The following is a 13,903-nucleotide window of genomic DNA, read 5'->3' as shown; positions in this document are numbered from 1 at the left end:
ATATAAATTATATGCTATTTTCTAAGCAGTGGCTGGGACTTCTGGAATAATTCTCTAAAAGTTTGCATAAGCATGAAAGACCTGACCCACAGGAACACTTTCTCCTCATGGTGGGCCTCAGAGTGTCAAGTTCTAGCTAGTCCCCTCAAGAAATGTCTAAACAGTTGCCCGAGGATGACTTTGAAGGTCTGCAACAGATGAATGCCAAATGAAGTTGTCCTGGATAGTCAAGGAGAAGCCCCACTTAATTAGTCTTCAAGATCCAAGATTGGCCTAAAGTTTTCAAAAACCCCAGGGAATGTGGGAACCTGCCCCAAACCCACTAGACTCTAATTAGTCTTAAAATTAGACTCAGTTTACATTGCCATAAACCAGCAGTGGTTCTCAACCTTCCTAATGCCACGACCCTTTAATACAGTTCCTCATGTTGTGGTGACCCCCAACCATAAAATTATTTTCATTGCTACTTCATAGCTATAATTTTGCTACTGTTATGAATCATAATGTAAATATCTGATATGCAGGATGTATTTTCATTGTTGGCGACCCACAGGTTGAGAACCGCTGCATAGAGCTAAGTAAGCATTTATAGCATACCTTGCTTATTAAACCACATGGTACAAGTGATTGTAAGTACTATGATTGGTCTCTTTTTTTACTAGTAGGACATGCCTGGTGAGAAAATGTATTCTTCCACCCAGAAATATAGAAACCCAGAGACTGGCTGAGTGGCTCCCACCAGCCTCTCTAGCTGGTTTGTATCTCCCCTTGAGGTTGGGTTATTGGGACTTGGCCTGATTGTCATGGTAGCCTTCTGTATAGAACCTGGCAGTAGATATTCCAAACTTAGCCACCTGAATGCCAGAAGGTTGTTCTCTAAGGCAGGCAAATGTCCTCCCCAAAAGCCAAGAAGAGCAATCAAGGACAATGCACCCTATAATGTTGTCTCGGGGTACAGGTCTATGATCCAGAAAGACAGATCCCAAGTATGCAACTTCAAATTTAACTCTTTCTAATACAACTGGCATTTTTCTGGAAAATGTTCAATTTTAATGGACTAACTCAATTAGTTTTCACCAGACACCTAACTTGTTGGTAACATTGACAGTCATATATTTCCAAATTTCAGATGAGGAAACAGAGGCCAAAGATCATTAAGAAAAACAGCAGAGTGACTCGGGAAGAAGATAAGTTTTTATTTATCTAGTTACTAAAGCTCCAGGACTGTGTTGAATCCACTATATATTACTATATAGTCCTTTGTCTTGAAATTAGTTAAGAGATTATATCATAGCATCAGTCTTGTTTGTCTCAATTACTTGTAAAATACAGCTACCATGGGATACAAACAAAAGAAATATAAACCTAAATTAAATTTTGGGATGGCAGAGTGCTTCAGAAATACAACTTCCCATACGCATGTCATTGATAGTCTAATAATGTCAACTTTCGCACTTTGCCTTTTATCAGAGTACAGAAGACATTTCCTGAGTTCCTCACCTTCTTCCTTTCAATATAAAGAAGGAGATTCAGAAACGACTGTGTGCATCATTTCCCTAAGGAAGCTCAGGCTCACAGAACTGAAGTGGAAACCCAGCTTTCAGTTTAGACTACTTATGCCCAAGGCCATTCCAATTTTAAATATTCTGTCCCAATATTAAGATAAGTGGCCTCTTCCCTCTCAGACCAGTCTGACTAGGCTCCAGAAACACGGACTCCAGCCTCAGCATTGATATTCATTTACCCATTCAGGTTATGAACCTACTATGTATTAAATAGATCAGATACCACCCCTGCCCTAAAGAAACTTACAAACCTGGCAAAGGCAAGTCTGTAGAAAAAGCAAACCAATTATAAGATGTAGTCTAATTGTCATGGTGGCAACATGAACAATGGCCAGGCAGTTCATGGAAGTCAGAGTCTTTGAACTGGGTTTGAGTCACCTGGGATTAAATGGGCAAAGGAAAGTAGAGGGATAGCAAATCAGATAGAGGAAACAGCATGAAGGTCAACACAGCTTTGATGAAGTAGAGGCATAGCTTTGAGACATGGTCAAGGTGCCCGACACGTAAGCATGTGAAGGTCGGGGAGGCAGGGAAGAGTAGAACAGACTGAAACTGCAAAGGCAGATTAAACCCGGACTCTGAAATGTCTTGGATACCAGGCTGAGGAGATGGGACTTTGTTCTTCATTTAATTTGAAGTCATTGAATATTTTTTGAGCAGATTAATGGCCTGAGAAAATATGAACTTTAGGAAAATGATGCTTTACTTGAAGGAGGGATATGTGTGGAAAGAAAATCAATTGGAGGCTGATTTTTCTGATGAGAGGAGGCAATAATCTGTGTGAGTAGCTAGATCGCAAACTGAGACCAAGCGATGAGGTCATAGAGGGCAATGCGGATTTCATGAAGAATGCATATGGAGACCATAGTTCCTATGGGCCACACTTTTATCTGAACTTGGGGCTGGTATCTTCCCTCTTGAATTTGCTTGAAATGATCCATAAATACTTCTCTCCTTCCATAACTCATCCTCCCATCCCCCACAATGTGTCATGTCTGAAGTGGACACCAGGGGGCACACTTATCCTAACAACTGTGGAAGAGACCAGAAAATAGTAGGAATTGGAGCAGAACATGAATGGGAAGGATTAGGGACACTAAAGTAGTCCAGGATGTGGGGTGAGGGGGAGGTGGGGGGTGGGGGGGGAGTAGGAGTGGACAAGACGAGAGGCATGGAATTCTTATCATTTTAGGAACCTTGAGATGAGTTTGCAATAAATATGGACAAGAGAGAATGGAGAATCACATTTCTTGAGTTCTTAAAATATCCCAGGAATCTGTGCTGGGTGCATTTCTACTATATCTAATATATATGATTTCTGCATGATGACTATGCATAGTTTCATCTTATAGCCAACAATTCCAGGTCAGAAGTTCACTAGCTGGGATATTTGTTGTGCATCCAGTGTATACCAAGTACTCTTCAAAGCACTTGGGATGCACTGAGTGAACAAGAAAGACCACCACTGCTCTCTAAAATGTCAGTGACATGAGGAGTGGGGGAGGGGATCACAAAAACAGATAAACAAATAAATGAATGAGACAATTCAGATAGTGTGATTGCTATCAAGAGAATAATAGCTCACTCATGGGACTGGCCAGCTGATACCAGCTGCTGGAAGGAGCTTCAATCACCATGTGGCGGTCTCCATCATACTGCTTAAAGGTCCTTGTGACATGGCAGCTGGCCTTCCCCAGAGTGGGTGATCAACAGGAGAACACACAGAAGCTGCTGTGTCAGGGGATTTGGCCTACGCAGTCAGTAGGACATCCCCCAAGGGCTCCTGGACTGCGAGAGGGCACAGGCCACGCTGAGGGACCCCCACCCCAGTGCATAAATTTCGTGCACCAGGCCTCTAGTATTATCACAACACAAGGTTGTTGGGTGGGGATTCAAACTGGGTAGAAGAAAAGGTAAGGGAAATAGCTCTCAGGATTCTAGCCCTAGCTATCAATACTTGGGGAAGTTTTTTATCTGTAACATAGGACTCATACTGGTACCTACCTAGTAGGTCTGTTTTTAGGATGAAATGGATTGATGGTTGCAAAATTCTTAGAATGATACCTAGCACATAGTATGTGCCATGTGAGTATTTTTAATTAATAAGCCAGTCAACAAATAATCAATAATACTGACAGCCCTCCATATTTTTATTCCTGTCTGAGTAATCTTCTAATCTGAGTTACACTGAGTAACTACCTCGATTTTTGGTCCACATCAATTTTTATACAACAGGAAGAGGTTGTCAAGATCGCTGTGTGGCAACAGATATCCTTGTCAATATCTGTCATGAACGTTAGAATGATTTGTTGGCCTGTTTGCCTCCCATCTCCACTGAAAGCCTTCAGAGAAGCTCTGTCTTTTTCTTCTCATGTTCCCTGAGCCTTGCCCAACATCCAGCTCACAAATAAGTGAAGACACACCCATGTGACATTAAAATGCTATTTTTGATGATGATATAATGGCTTCCAGAATTACCAAGAAGACTCCTGGAATGTATTTCCATGGGTGGGACTATTACACTATGTCTGGGTGGGCCCTCTTCCCACTAGGGGATTGCTATTTTTAGCCTTGGGCGTGCAGATTTTCCAAGGATGATTGAGAAGACTATGGCGTTGACCCTTTAGAATTGGGGGAGAGGTGTGCATGATGAGGAAAATCATGTACCCTTTTCTGGCTTTGTTCTTTACACTGTCCTGCCTGATTTCAGTTTGTTCACATTGCCTTCTTTCAGGTAGGTAAGTAGTGGGGTGGCGGGGGGAGAGGCGGATGAGAGAGAAAGAGGGAGAGAGAGGCACAGTGGGAGGGGGGAAATTTTTTTGAATGTGCCATTCACAGTAATGAAAAAGCACATGGCTTTTTATTACATCAGAAAGCCTGTTAAGGGGCTGAGAGCCTTGGGAATCTATCAATGTAACTAAAGCAGGTCAAGATTTAGTTATTCTGCAGCAAAACCACATTTTTAGTTAATATCATTTATTAAATGAAAGAAACTACCACAGAGTATTGGAATGATCTTATGAGACATTCATGTAATTTTTAATCAGGTTGGCTGTTTCCTAATTCACTAACAAAAAGGATTATAAGAACATGACCATGCTATGTCTACTGTTCTTTTTTGTTCTAAATAAAATTGAATGTCTTTTATAATAAAGTTGAAAGAATAAATTGGTGATTCTCATTTCTCCCCTCCCAAAACAACCTAATTCTCTGAAGTGACCTTGACATAAACCATTCTATAAATGGGTTTTTTTTAATTGATTTTTAGACAGAGAGAGGAAGAGAGAGAGAGATTTGTTGTTCTACTTATGTATGTACTCATTGGTTGATTTTTGTATGTGCCCTGACTGGGGGTTGAACCTACAACCCTGGCATATAGGGACAACACTAACCAACAGAGCTACCTGCTCAGGGCATGTAAATGGAATTTAACAGCATCAAAGGAATATCTAATAGGGCATGTGCAGGGCAGTGATGTTTTTGCCTAAGAACCCTGGTGTCCCCAATAGTCACAGTGGGAAATTTGCCAATTTTCAATATCTGATTTCCCTCAGCAGGCAACCTTCCTTTCTGCTGGATGGTGTTGAGACCTGCAAATTAGAATGCTAAGTCTTTCCCTGACATCTAGTGTCAACCTGTGAAATAACAGACTGGGAACCAGCCACTCATTAAGATGAGGATGTTAATCTCATTTGTTAACTGGATTGACAAGCAGCACTTTTTAAGGGGTGGCTCTTGGTCTCAGCCCTGAAGAGTTCATCCGAAAGTCTCTGTGAACTTCAACCCCTCATGAGTAGCCACAAGACAGAAGGAGCAAAGAGGCACCTGGAAAATGGAAATACATTATTGTTCTTAGTGTAAAATAGGTCTTATTGGTGTAAGACAGATATAGCATTCTTTGGGCTTATCTACCTTCTTATTGAAAACTAGCAGAAATCATGGCATACATATATATATGTAATATGTAAATAGACCATAATATGTAAATAGACCAAATGGCAGAACAACTGAACAATTGAACAACCAGACAACTGGTCACTATGACGTGTGCTGACCACCAGGGGGCATGCGCAGAACATGGCGCGCATCCACAGCAGGAGGCAGAGTGCAAAACAGGGTGGGCATCAGCCACAGCAGGATGGTGGAGCAGGTGAGTGGGGGCGCCAGACCAAGGCAGGGTGCTGGTCGCAGTCATCGGGGCAAGCCTCTGGTGGTTACTGAAAATTCTTTGCTCCCGCGTGCTGCAGTCCCGCTGGGCACTCACACCTGCTGCCAGCACCAGCCCACTTGCACCCATTGCCGGCTCCAGAACCACTGCTCTCACCTGCTGCTGGTGCCCAGCGCCAGCCTCGATCACTTGGCACCATCAGCAGGTGCAAGTGGCGGCTGCCAGCCCTGATCACCCCTCAGGGCTTCTCCACCTCCCCCTGCTCCAGAGGGGCAATCAGGGCCAGCAGCCGCCTCTCACACCCACTGCGGGTGCCGGCCTCACTCGCACTTGCAGCCGGTGCCAGAGCCGCCACTCGCACCTGCTGCTGGCGCCTAGTGCCGTCTGGATCGCTCAGCACTGTCAGCAGGCGTGAACAGCAGCTGGTGGCCCCAATCGCCCCTGAGGGCTTCTCCCACCTCCCCTTGCTCCTGAGGGGTAATTGGGGCAGCATCCGCAGCTCGCACCTGCTGATGGCGCTGGCCCTGCTCACACCCGCTGCTGCCAACAGCCCCAATTGCTCCGCGTTGTCAGCAGGTGCGAGCGGGACTGATGCTGTCAGCGTGTGGGAGCAGTTGTGGCAGGAGTGGGGCTGCTGGCAGAAAAGGGACCAGGGGGCCATAGTGGGAGGGGCCAGGCAGAGGCACAGAGGATGGGCTGAGACCTGCCTCTGTGCCCACAGCAGCCTTGCACATGAATTTTTTACTCCTATTTTTTCTGGTATATGGAATTTACACATAATGTACAATAAAGGGAGAGGAGAGAGAGAGAGAGAGAGAGAGAGAGAGAGAGAGAGAGAGAGAGAGAAGAGAGAAGAGAGAAGAGAGAGAGAGAAGAGAAGAGAGAAGAGAGAAGAGAGAAGAGAGAAGAGAGAGAGAGAGAAGAGAGAGAGAAGAGAGAAGAGAGAAGAGAGAAGAGAGAAGAGAGAAAGAAGAAGAAGAAGAAGAAGAAGAAGAAGAAGAAGAAGAAGAAGAAGAAGAAGAAGAAGAAGAAGAAGGAGGAGGAGGAGGAGGAGGAGGAGGAGGAGGAGGAGGAGGAGGAGGAGGAGGAGGAGGAGGAGGAGGAGGAGGAGGAGGAGGAGAGGGAGAGGGAGAGGGAGAGGGAGAGGGAGAGGGAGAGAGAGAGGGAGAGGGAGAGGGAGAGGGAGAGGGAGAGGGAGAGGGAGAGAAGAAGAAAAGGAAGGAAGGAAGGAAGGAAGGAAGGAAGGAAGGAAGGAAGGAAGGAAGGAAGGAAGGAAGGAAGGAAGGGGAAGGGAAAGGGAAGGGAAGGGAACATTCTTTCTCTAATCTTGACTCTGGATATCCCATTTGAGCTTGTCCCAGAGGTACCCAATAGCTACTCCAAGTAAGCAGTAATAAAGCACCATATGTATGGTGGGCTACAAGAAGTCTCCCCAATGAGATCTCATACATTTCTTCTATCAACCTAATTAGCAACTATAAAACAGCAAATGTCTTAATAGCAGCCTTATTAGCACAAATTTTTCCATTTCCGGTTAGGGCACATGCCTAGATTGCGGGTTGGATTCCAGTCATGGCACGTATGAAGGCCACCAATAGATGTTCTCTCTCACATCAATGTCTCTCTCTCTCTCTCTCTCTCTCTCTCTCTCTCTCTCTCTCTCTCCCCTCTCCCTCTCCCTTCCTTCCCTCCCTCCCCTCCCTCCCCTCCCTCCCTCCCTCTCTCTATAACAATAAGGCATATCCTTGGGTGGGATTTTCTTACAGGCTAAGGGTGGAGCCTGAGAATATCATAAGAAAAGACAGAAAATCAATAAACACTAAGGTCAGCTGTTGACCTGCCCCAGACAGCAAAATATAACTTTGACAGACAGATTTTTTATCTCTTTATTGGTGAACTTCAGAGTAGCATATGTAAATATCTGACTGGAGGAACATGGTGAATTTATCTTAAAATGATGAAACTGTTACTTGACCTCATTGGAAAAAATGGTTTTTATAAAATCTGTCTTATTTTTTGCTATTTCCAATTCAGTGACTCAAGTCTGTGAGCTTTTGAGCCAAACTGCATTAAGAAAAGAAGCTGACCTTGAAATTAAGCATTAGGAAATTCTTAAGGTTCTTTTAAAGCACAATTAGTTCTCTTTATTTTATTTTAATCCATTTTGTGATCCAAAGACTTTCCTTCAACAAAACAAACTACTATGACTCATCATTAGAAAAACTAGAGAAATTAGATGGTAGAGAAGAAAATTCAGACATTAACAAACTGGATTATCTGCCACCTTTTTAATTGTCCTGATATGAATCCCCATATAATGAGAGTATACATGGCAAAGACAGAAACTTAGACCACAGGGAGGGAGGAAGTTTATAAAAAATGAAAGCTCCAAAGTGTGATTTGAAAAGTAACATCTGTCTATCTGGTCCAACCCTTCTCATAATTTACTACAGAGTAACAGCAAGTATTGATTTCTGCCCTTCAGCTTCCTGATCTGCCATTCATCATGGCTTACCTCCCAGAGACTCATGTCAGAAAACCACTGTTCATCACGTTTTTTCATAACAACATATAATGAACTACAGGGAGAGAGAGAGAGAGAGAGAGAGAGAGAGAGAGAGAGAGAGAGAGAGAGAGTTAGTTTTCAATTAGCTTCATTAGAGCGTCACAATGCTTCCTCAGCCAATCTGCATTCAAGGTCAACCTAAAGTCAATTTTCTTCTCCTGGACTATTATATTTTAAAGAGAATATCCTGATAGAAATGCTTCCTTTATAACTAGCTCCATCCATGTATTTCTTTTTGTTCAAGCATTATGAGACGTTTTTGTCAGCATTATGAGACTCTCTAAGATACCTGTGAAGAGCTTGTTTGAGAGGACACCTAAACTTTATGTGATAAAATAAGCAAAACAACGTCCAAGTCCTTTACTGAAAGCATTCCAGAGATGTCCAGTTCACTCAAAGGACCAAGACCCATTATCATCTATAAATTAAGTTCCTTCATCATGAAACTCATTTAACCAAATGATTTAGTAGAATTGTAGTTCTGCAAAGAGCTTTGAGAAATCATGTGGTAAAAACTCAAGCCCTCAGAAAATTAAATGTCTAAACCTAGAGTAGCAAATGGGTTTCTTCTTAAGTAAAATTTTCAAAGGATTGGCAGAGGCCGCCTGGAATTCCAAATAGAGGATTTTGAGAGTTGGCCCCAACTCTGCAGAGGGTGTTGTCATTAATTAGTAATGTCTGCCAAGAGTACAGGGAAAGGATAAAAGGCTGACTATGGCCTAAATTACCTAAGATAGAGCACTTTTCTTAGGTTTGCTTACCATCTTCCTCCATCATACATTCTAGTGTTATATCTTTCTGTTAACCATCCATCACCTTGTAAAACCTTTCCAGAACTGTGTCCCACCTTAGTCATCCCTTCTGGAGACATCAAAAAAACTTTTCATCTTTCACTCTGGGACCTATTTTCCATTGCTTTAATCATCTTCATTGCTTGTTTCTACCGTCACTGCAATTTATTCACTTCCCTTTGAACAGTGGTGACCAACACTGAATACGGTCCTCTAATTTAGACTATAATCCTACCAATTTAGAATATAGACAGATTATTTCCCCTCATCTTCAAATTTCTTCATACATCCTAGTATCACATGAGCGTTTTCATAATGTCATGTGACTAACGCCTATGCCAGGTCATTGCTAACTGTGTCCAGACATTATTTTAGAACTTTCTCATTGGTGTGATTGATGTTCAGAGGTTTAGCATCATAATAGTTTGCCCAAAAGAAGTCACCATTTTGAGGGTAAAAAAGTTTGGACAAAAGTAAAAGATGTCTTTTAAAAAGAAAAAAGATAACCATTTTTAAAACAAAAGCAGATGTTAAAAATGTTCAAAATACAGTATTTTTGAAAAGTGAATTCAAAAATATCAGATGTTTTAATGAGAAGTTTTATGGGATACCAAATTAAAACTTCAGGTGACACAGATCCATGTCCTGTTTTCTTGTCACCCCTCCATGTCCATGCCACCCCAATTGACTTGTTCCCAGAGGGCTACAGGATCTGGGTGGGAGCTAACATAAAGAGAAATTATGATGCTAATTTGAGGAAGCTAAATTTGGCAATAAAACAATTTAAAAGTAAAATTTTAAACAAGACGACAGCTGGATTAATACAGATATGGGAAGGGTCAGTCCCAAGTGAGTTGACTCAGAGTTGATGGATGTGCCAGAAAAGCTTAACTGTATAGAGTTTAAATATGGAAAATATGCAGCCTTTTCAGGATTTATATTTTGGGTGCTTCGGGGATTTCCAGGACCACTCTGGAATGGAGCCCTTCAAGATTATCCTAGAACCTCTTTAGACCTGAAAGCAGGGGCTACCTAAATATCCAGCTGGCTCCTCATACTTTGCATGTCCAGATCTAAGTTTGACATCTTCCTCCTAAAGTTAATTACTCCTACAGCTTTCCTGTTTCATTAACAGCATGGCCAGTTTCCCAGCGTCCAGGCTTGTAACAGCAGAATAATTTTTGTTGTCTTCTCCTTAAATTCTTGTTGATTCATATGGCATCTAAGCCATATTTTTGGTATTAATCTCTTCCATTCCCATCCCATCCACTTTTTCCAGTTACTTCAAGTATACTTTCTTTCTTGACTACTGTAACATCTTCCCAACCCTCTCCCCACTTTCTTTCTTTTCCCCTAGAACCCATTCTATAATCATTTAATGACTATGATCTCACCAAATCAGTTTAAAATTCCAATCTCTGAGAGTCGGGACCTTCTGCAACAGAGACCCCAATCTACCTCCCCAAATAGGTCACTTGCTCCAGCTAGCATTTCCATCTCTATGCTTTTCTTGGCTCATCCTTCTGAACCAACTTTCTTCTTCCTCCCACAGATGCAACTTTCAAAATTTTACCCACCCTTTGAGTTCATCTCAAATGCTCCTTAAACACATGTACCCATGGAGGGCAGTTGGATTAGGGCCGGAGCAGATTGCTGTAAGGCAGGGAGCACTCCAGAAATCCATGGATGGCTCCCGGGGAATTTATGAATGTCCTAAGTTTTATGAAGAAGAAAAAAGTACATTTTTGCAGAGATGACTTTTACAAAATTTAAGGAACCTAAAAAGATTTCAAGTTACCTAGAGATAACTTCCCTCCCGGCTTTCTCAACATCAACCATGATGCACCTGCATTGGAGCCACTTGTCTAATTTCCCTCTAAACCATAGGGGATGGGCTCTGTCACCCTCTTGATATCACCCACCGCCTTCCCTGGCACTCCTCACAATTATATTGAATATCTGCTAATTGCCATGCATAGTGCTCAATGCTGAGGGTAAGGAAATGAAAGGTGAGCTCCCTGCCTTCATGGAGCAAGTACAGGCTGGTGAGCAAGGCATACAGTTAAACCCACAATTAAAATAGTTTGTGAAAAATATTCTACTGGAATAAGCATTGACAAAGAGTATCCCAGTCGGGCCTGGGGTGGTCAGGCCATCTCTTTCAGAGATGAAGAATTGGCTGAATCTGGAGGTAGCCAGATGCCAGAGGAAGGAAGGATCTTCATGAGAAAGGAGTAGTTTGTGGGAAATACTCCCTACAGCATGGTGTGAGTGGTATGTTTTAGCTCAAAGATGGAATGGACATGATATGGAAAGATTGCCATGAGTTTAGGACTCTGGATTTTATCATGAACAGCATGAAGGAGCCAGTGAAGAATTAAAAGCAGAGGAAGTACATGATACTATTTAAATTTTAGGGCAGTCATTTTTGCAATAGGGTGAAAAATGCATTATAGCAGTGAATTCTTAAGAGACTATTCAGATCCTTTAAATAAATCCTATTAGAGGGCTAAATTAATATCATAGTAAGGGAGATGGGGGGAAATGAATCTAGAAATATTTAGAAATTAGAATCAACAAGATACATGTACTAATTAGATGTAAAGAATGAGATACAAAGAGGAATCATGAATGACACTTGCATTTCTGGCCTGTGCATCTTAATAATAGGTGGTTATTTCCTGAGACCAGGAATGCAAAAAATAGGGGAAGGAAACTCATGGGTTGAATTTGTAGTTCTTATAGGACTAGTTCCAGAAACTTGAGGGGGCAGCCATTTGCAGGATGGAGAGGGGTGAGAACTGGTCTTGGATGGGTGGGCTGGGGTCTCCACACGTATGCACTCAAGGTCCTCAGGGATGAAGCCATAAGGTTATATGCATTGGCATCCTATGCTGGAGTTTTGGTCCTCTTAGCCCTCAATTGGGTCCCTGGCAGTAACAGAAGAATCCATCAACACCCATCCTGACATCAGCATCAAGGACAGGTAGGAGGGACTATGAATGAAAGTATGGAAGCCAATGGAATGTTTCTCACCTGCAGTTATACAGATGGAAGACATTGAGAGCCTGGAACAAAGGAGTGGCCTTTGGGGCAGGGAGATTTGAGCAGGTAAGAGATAAGCAAGGTGTATCTCTTCTATCCTCCTATCTCCATTCTTCAAACTTCTATTTCCTCCCTGAGGTGGCAGTTCTCCCCATCTCCTCTGTGCTCCCTCAGAGTCCCTCCCATTTTCTCCAGGTAGGAGACTTACCCCCAAACGAGACTAAAAGACAGGAAACATGTCTGCTTGGTCTTTTCCCCCAGCCTCTAGGTACAGCATCTAGCACCCAGCAATGTACTGGTGCATGTTTTAGTAGTCACCCTTGGCCCCATGAGTAGGCCCCACCTGTCTCCTTACAGAAGTAAGGCCAGGCGGGACTCCAAACACTCCTCTCCTTGGGGTTCAGCGTGGAGCTTTCCCTACTTCCTGTGTGCTCAGAAGCTGCCTGCCCTTCTGAACTGCAAACACGTCTTTAAAAATGAATCACTCCTCCTCAAGATCTACTTCAAAATTTCCAGTGAGTTCTCTTCTTTTTATCTTACCACCCACCACCCAACCCTATTCCCCTCTGTTCCCTGAAATAAACCCTTCTTTTAAACTCATTTACACATTTTTTACTGGAGCATTTTATCTAAATTTTGATATATTCTGCCTATTTCTTACTCAACATAAAAGACAGCTTCTCTTTTTGTTTAAGTGTGGAGTCCTGCACAATATCTTCTTGGTGAAAGGCCTTCTTTCAAGGCCTTTCTGAAATATTTTTGTCTGTGCCTGAAAGTCAGTGGAGTTTTGCACAGGGACTGTACTGGCTGAGTCCAAAACACAGTGGTATAGCTGTCTATTAACCATTTAATACCTCAAGTTTATCACTTTGATGAATAAATAAGTTGTCATTTGCCTAAAGGCCGTATTCTTGAGTGGTAATGGAGAGCTCCATAGCTCATCTTCCTGATACTCATAATTTAGACCAATTTCTTCTAAGAGTATTTAATTGCCCTACCGGTTTGGCTCAGTGGAAAGAACATTGGCCTGTGGATTTAAGGGTCCTGGGTTTGATTCTGGTCAAGGACATATACCTCAGTTGCAGGCTCAATCCCTGGCTCTGATTGGGGCGCATGTGGGAAGCAAGTAATTGATGTATCTCTCTCCATCAATGTTTCTCTGTCTCTCCCTCTCCTTTCCACTCTCTCTAAAAATCAATGGGGGGGGGGGGAAATATCCTCAGGTGAGGATTAACAAACTGAGCATTTAATTAATACTCAATTTAATACTTCAATATTCAATTCTATTTGATTCTTCCTAAGACATTTAATTCAACAAATAGTTATTAAGCTCCTATGGAAAAAACTGGCAATTTTCTGTCTCTTCACAGGATATCTAAGATCATCTTGAAAGTTGACCCCCATATTACAATGTCACCACTGAAGAGAGCTAAGTGTCAGCTGTAAACACTGTCTGGGCTTCTTTTAAGTCATCTCTGAAAATGTTTAGTAAGCCAGTGTCTTATCCTTGATAAGGATGTTCCCCCCTGTGATGGTTAATATGATGTGTCAACTTAGCTGGGCCATGGTGTCCAAATACATGGTCAAATGTTCTTCTGGATGTTTCTATGAGGGGGTTTTGGATAATATTAACATTTAAATCATTGGAACTTTGAGTAAAACAGGTCTCTCCTTTCTCCCCGTCCCACCACTGTGTTGGGTGTCATTGAATCAGTTGAAAACATAAATAGGACAAAAGACTGGCCTCCCCTAAACAAGGGAGTATTCT

General features: G+C 42.4%; 1 long non-coding RNA gene across 1 annotated transcript; it reads right to left on the bottom strand.

Moving 5' to 3' along the window:
- Nucleotides 1-1,176: 1,176 nt before the first annotated feature.
- On the bottom strand, nt 1,177-6,454 carry LOC132227320 (uncharacterized). Its single transcript, XR_009451168.1, has 2 exons — nt 3,570-6,454; nt 1,177-3,145 (listed from the first exon to the last, which is right to left on the bottom strand). It is a non-coding gene; the product is annotated as an uncharacterized LOC132227320 (long non-coding RNA).
- Between the last annotated feature and the right edge of the window lie 7,449 nt (nt 6,455-13,903).

Source organism: Myotis daubentonii, chromosome 2 (assembly GCF_963259705.1).
Source record: "Myotis daubentonii chromosome 2, mMyoDau2.1, whole genome shotgun sequence".
Classification (NCBI taxonomy): Eukaryota; Metazoa; Chordata; class Mammalia; order Chiroptera; family Vespertilionidae; genus Myotis; species Myotis daubentonii.
Note: the sequence above shows the minus strand (reverse complement) of the source record. Positions and strands in the feature narration are given on the sequence as shown.